The sequence below is a fragment of the Prionailurus bengalensis genome, chromosome C2 (genome assembly GCF_016509475.1).
Source record: "Prionailurus bengalensis isolate Pbe53 chromosome C2, Fcat_Pben_1.1_paternal_pri, whole genome shotgun sequence".
In the NCBI taxonomy this organism is placed as follows: Eukaryota; Metazoa; Chordata; class Mammalia; order Carnivora; family Felidae; genus Prionailurus; species Prionailurus bengalensis.
The window spans coordinates 11,103,227-11,109,226 of record NC_057350.1 but is presented as its reverse complement, the minus strand read 5'-3'; the positions used below and the strand labels follow the sequence as shown (position 1 = coordinate 11,109,226).

The following is a 6,000-nucleotide window of genomic DNA, read 5'->3' as shown; positions in this document are numbered from 1 at the left end:
CTCACATCTATTATAGATACACACAGACAGACGACTGAGGCAGCTTGCCATTCTGGAATACAAGCAGTAGCTGCTGATAAACATGTTCTCTTGAGAGCCTGGGGAGTTAATTGTTCTAACACATGTCCCCTGGGAATGGAACAGCCTTCCAGAACAATCAGCCCTCCCTCCTCCATCAGTCAGCTGCAAGCGGTCGGAATCTGTCTGTATCTGAAACTCCCTGTATGGGTTCTGGCAAGTGCCCACGTGTGTTCATCTCAGGCTGCCTGCAGGCAGCTTTCCCACCCACGCATCCGCAATGCCCAACGCAGGTCATAATTTAGCGCTGTCGGCCGATGACACTCACTTCCCCCATGTGACACTGCAGGGCTTTCAGGGCAAGAACGTGCTGCCTGCAGCTGCCCGGGAGGGTCAGTGACAGGCGCGGTGAAGGAATTGAGTCATGTTGGGCCAGAGGAGTGTTGGTTCCCTTCCGGCCCCAACAGCTTCACCCTTCTAACTTGGAGCCTGACTCTCCATGTTGCATAAGCTGCCTGAAGAGATCAGCAGTAGTTTGGGACACTTCTGCCTCGAGGCTGCACATGGGAGAAAATCTCCTAAGTGGAAACAGCCCCATTTGCACATTGGCAGATGGAATCCAACTGAATGTGGAAAAAAGCTCAACACGGGGCTCAAACCAAACAAAAAAAATTAACCAAAACAACACCTTTTAAGTTTAACAAGGACTTAAAAACTATTTTGAAAAACTTCTGGTACTAATAGACAATTTTCAAAACTTAATTTAAAGACTCTTCCCTTGAGTTAAGAAGCAGGAAGCCTTTCAGGACTTCCATCCTTTTAAAAATTCTCTGCTTCTGAACACAACCGAATTATTTTCTTATAAAATTACTCTCCTGAACTGTTTTGCAACTGTGGTAGACAGGATAATGGCCCCCCGAGGATGTTCCCTTGAACCTGTGAGTGAGTTACCATACACGGCAAAAAAGGGACTGTGCAGATGGGATTACGTTAAGGTTTTTGAGATCACCCTGGATTATGCAGGCAGGCCGAGTGAGTTAGAAAGGTCCTCCCAAGAGGGAGGCTGGAGGGTCAGAATCTGAAAAGGAGATGTGAAGGCAGAATCAAAGGCTAGAGTGGTGACTATAATGACAGAGGAAGAAGCATTAAGCCAACGGACCCAGGTGGCCTCTAGACACTTGAAAAGGGCACGAGAGTGAGTTCTCTTCTGTGGCCTCCAGAAGCGTGGAGCACGGCCTGGCCAACACCCCCATTTCAGGATTTCTTACTTCCCCCGCGGGAAGACGCTAAATTTGTTTTAAGCTACTAAGTTTGTTTTAATTTGTTTTTGCAGCAGCAAGAAACTAATACAACCTATTGCGAGCGATCAGATCACGCCTGCTAGCTTGAGAGAGGAATGACTTGACAAACTGATGGCTCCGCGTGAATCTTCATACAGTTTCCCCGACCGCCGTCCCCCCTGTTCGGGTGAGCTCATAGTAGAATTGTTTGCGGATTTTTCACGTACTTATGCCAAGTGAAAAATACATGGTGAGAGGCTTAAATCTATCTAATTACTGACGTCTTCATACATCTTTGTTGGGGATTATCCTACAGTATTAGTGTTCTAGGACTGCTGATACGAAGTGCCACAGACTGGGAGCTTGAACAACAGAAATCTATTTTCTCACAGGTCTAGAGGCCGGAAGCCCAAGAGAAAGGTATCTTCTGAGACCTTCCTGCTTGTCTTGCGGGCGGCCTCCTTCTTGCCGTGTCCTCGCATGGCCTTTCCTCTGTACCTGCACATGTCTGTGTCCAAATTTCCTCTTCTTGTAAGGACACCAGTAATATTGGATGAGGACCCGTCCTAAAATTACCAAAAACAATTTGAACTTAATTACCTTTTAAGTTTGTTTATTTTGAGAGAGAGAGAGAGCGAGAGAGAGAGAGAGCAGCATGAGCAGGGGAGGAGCAGAGAGAGAGGAGCACAAGAATCCCAAGCAGGCTCTGCATTGTGAGCGCAAAGCCCGTCACGGGGCTCCATCTCGAGAACTGTGAGATCATGACCTGAGCTGAAATCAAGAGTCTGACACTTAACTCGCTGAGCCACCCAGCAGCCCCTGACTTAATTACCTTTTCACAGGCCCGATTCCTGGTCATTTCCCTAGGTACCGGGGGTTCGGGCTCCAACATATGAATCGTGGGGGAGACACATTCCAACCCATAACCTCTATACTAGCTACAGGTGGGAGAGAGTCTGTGCCAGCCAAACAGATCAGACTCTGTAGACCACTGAAGTGACACATCAAGACTATTCACCATAATTCCACATTATTTCTGCTTTGGTACACTCAAGTGTATTATGATATGAGTCCATTGGAACTGTCTCGCTTTGTCACCTTCTGGCCCACGAGAATATGTTGCAGAGACCGTTAAACTAAGATGAGGACAGGCCAGCTCTGGAATGGCAGAAACAATCCTAGGAAGATCTTATGGGATTGGGCAGTTGGGGGGTGGAGGGGAGGGAGGGCTGTATAAATGCAATTAAATCGCTACTTCACACCATACACTGTACACATACATCACCGGATGGATTATAGACCTAAATGTGAAAAAACACACTTCAAAAACTAATAAAGAAAATAAAGGACAACGCCTACATGATCTTAGAGTAGAGGAAACCTAAAAAAAAAAAAAAAAAATTTACAAAGTCCCAACAATAAAGAAAAAGATAGATTTAACTATGTCAAATTTTAAAATTCTGTACAGAAAAAGCATGTAGCCTTCTATTGGCCAAAGATTAAAAACAGACTAGGAGACACATTTAATAGACTAGGAATGAACATACAAAAACACAAAATAAAAAAAGTAGAAAAAAATGAACCAGTTGTCTGAAAAGGAGATGTGAAGGGCCGACAAATAAGGAAACAAACAAAAACGATGTTCAAGCCCAGAGAAGGCAAAGAAACAACACAAAAGGAGACCACTTTCCATTCATTGTATTCGTAAAATTTAAGGGGCGGGCCATCTCAACTGTTGGCGAGGTCGTAGGAGAAATAAATAAATTGTTGCTGGAAATGTGAATTGGTAAAAGCGCCGAGGAGAAAAGTTTGGTGGCAGCTAGGAAAACGTGTTTACCCGGTGTGCTAGAAATCGTGCTTTGGGATACACACTGGACAGCCTCCTGCATAGTATCATAAGCATCTTGCACACAACGGTGTCAGTGCGGCATGTTTTTGTAATGGCAGGGACAAAAAGCAAGTGACTGAAACATCTCCCAATACAGGAATACAGAAAATGTGGTATTCTCTATGATGAGATACCAGACAGCAATTAAAAATAATAAATAAAATTGGTCTATATCGTCCCTAGTAGATGTTACAAACAGAAGGTAGAGTGTAACAGCAAGATGCAGATTGATGGGATTTATACTTGTATGCGCTAAAAACCAAACTATAGGGTGTGTGTGCACGCGTGTGTGTTTTAACAGATGCGCATCTATCTAACAATAAAACTTTTTAAAGTGATACAAGAACATTTTTGTCTGTAGAGGGATGTCAAGAAGAATAGGTGGGGAGGTACTGGTTTGGGGACATTGGTTAATATCGCTCCTTGGCTCGCTCCTCCCCTTTCCTCCCTCCCTCCCTCCCTCCCTCCCTCCTTCCTTCCCTTCCTTCCTTCCTTTCTTCCTTCTTTTTCTCTTCCAAAAAATTGATAAGAAGCAAACAAGACAAAAAAGCTAACATCTGTTCATTCTGAATTGTGGAAATACGGAAGTCTAAGTTACTCCTTTATTTTGCTGTAACTTTTAAATCTCGGAAAGCAGAAGCCAAACCAAACAAAAAAGCCCTGGTATTTATATAAATACAATCATGAGCTATAAAACTCTACTAAAAGAAGTAAAGGAAGACTTGAACAAAAGAAGACGAGTATTCTCGTGAGTATGCTGTGTTCTACAGAGCGGGCTAACTTCCACTCTCCAACCGACTCCTCAAAGTTGGGAGGTCCCAGGGGTCTTTGAATTGGAAAGACCCGTAGTGATCATTTGGTGCCAAAGCCCCTTTTCACTTCCCTCATGAATGGTGTCCAGTCTCTTGAAATAATGTGTTAAGGGTGTCTTCTTCCAGTGCCAGTGGCCAGCCCTACTGTTCTGAAGCAAGTGGTTCCATTCATTTGTCAGCAGCTCAAACCATTAAGGAAAGTGCTTTCTAACTTTGAGAAGAAATCTGTTCCTGTAGACTCCGCCCCTTGGTTCCATTTCTTCCTTCTGGAGCAACAGAGCTGAAACCCAGTGCTCCTTTGACAGGAATGTCCTTCAAAATGTGAAGACAGCTATCCTGCGTTTACGAGTTTTTATACGTAAAAATATAAAGAGCTCTTTACGCAAACGCAAACGTGAGCATCACCTGGAGACGTCACCATAAAACTCCAACAGGCTGTGAAACGGAGTTTTGAAAATTCTCTTTCATAATGTGGAAGAAACTAACGGAGAGCTCGGCCTCTCTCAGGTAGTGAATTTTTCTCTGGGCTTGGAGGCAAAGGACTCCCCACCTCCACCCCAACCCCGGGAGGGAGAAGTACATAATTGATGAGCAATCCTTATCAGACTTGAAAGGACAAAGATACAAAGGGGAACCGGATGCCTGGCTACAAACTGATACCTCAACAGACATAAGAGGAAGCTACATAATCTCCTTGTTAAGGACATTGTATATTTTATAAGAGAATAGCAATGCCTTGCCAATTTCAGTGCCAATGTGGGCTGACAAAGGGATCCGAATACTGACTTAGGAAAGTTTATCTTAAAGGTAAAGGCCTCTGGAGACACAGACCCTACTGTATTGGTGTTTATTGGTTGGCTTCTTTTTCACCAGCTTGAAAAGCGACCAATGGACAAGAAAGGCTGTTGGCATTCCAGTTTGAGAGGTTATTGGTTGATGCTGTTTAAGTTACCTGAGATGTTATGTATCACTGTGGGTAAGAGGAAAGGGGAAGGGAGGAAAGGAAGGTCAGGTTCCCACTGTTAGAAATGGAACAGGGATTCCAACTCAACCTCCTGGAACTCAAATGTTCTTCACTTTGTTGTGTTCTAAACCTCACCCCTCTCAGGTTGTGAAAGCATCCATATCACTCATAAAAATATTTAATGGCTTGTATCAACCAGTCAAAACGGACTATGGGTGCTATGCCTTATGGGTACATCCTGGCTGGATATCCGCAGGCCTACAGCTCTAACCAATCAGGAGCAGAGAAGCCCTTTCCAAGGTGATACAGCAGATAAAGCAGTATTGCTTTAAGAAAGGTAATTGGGTTGTGCTCGTCTTATAAAATAGTTTTATTTCACATTAGATCTCTCTGAAATTATATTTTAGATATTATGCCACTTCTTTTTACAACTTCTCTTTAGAAATCACTTCAATTTGTCTTCGAATGCAGAAGAAAATAATGGAGGAAGGGTAAGGGAAGGGGTGGCTTAATTTTTCTAAATTGCAAAGTGACTGACAAAACTTGATCCTTCTCAAAGGTCTGTGCGTGGCCCGAATGGAGAGAGGGGGTCTAAGCCTCCTTTAACGCTCTCTCCATAGCTCTGCCCCCTGCCCCCATAGTTCCCTCTTTGGAGAATGTTGTCTTCTTAAAACCCCACTCCCCAGCCCCACCTGTTGCCATCTGATCTCAGAGCCATTTCCTGCTCACAGTCTTGCTTTCCCCCTTACCAGACTCTGTCTGCCCCTCCTTTCAGCTGTAAGTCTGTTTTCTAAACCTGACATCGAACAAGCAGGTAAATAAATCTTCGGATAGTATTTCCCAGGCAGCGTCCCTAACGTTGGGGGGGTTGTGACCACCTACGATGGAAAATGATTATTTCAACCTCTCCCTTACCACCCCTCCCCCCGCCCCCAATTGCGGTATGTTTATTTGTTTTTGACTAGAGTGAATTAAAATCAGTTTTGTGTGGAAGATTTCACAACAGTCGTTGACATTTTTGGAGAGACAATGGAGAAA

General features: G+C 44.1%; 1 protein-coding gene across 1 annotated transcript in view; it reads left to right on the top strand.

The window, feature by feature from the left end:
* Positions 1–1,321: 1,321 nt before the first annotated feature.
* Positions 1,322–6,000, top strand: part of KCNE2 (potassium voltage-gated channel subfamily E regulatory subunit 2) — a 50,693-nt gene continuing 46,014 nt past the window's right edge. The window contains exon 1 of the mRNA XM_043593665.1: positions 1,322–1,485. The gene's annotated coding sequence lies outside the window, so the exon portion shown is untranslated. The remainder of the gene's footprint in view (positions 1,486–6,000) is intronic.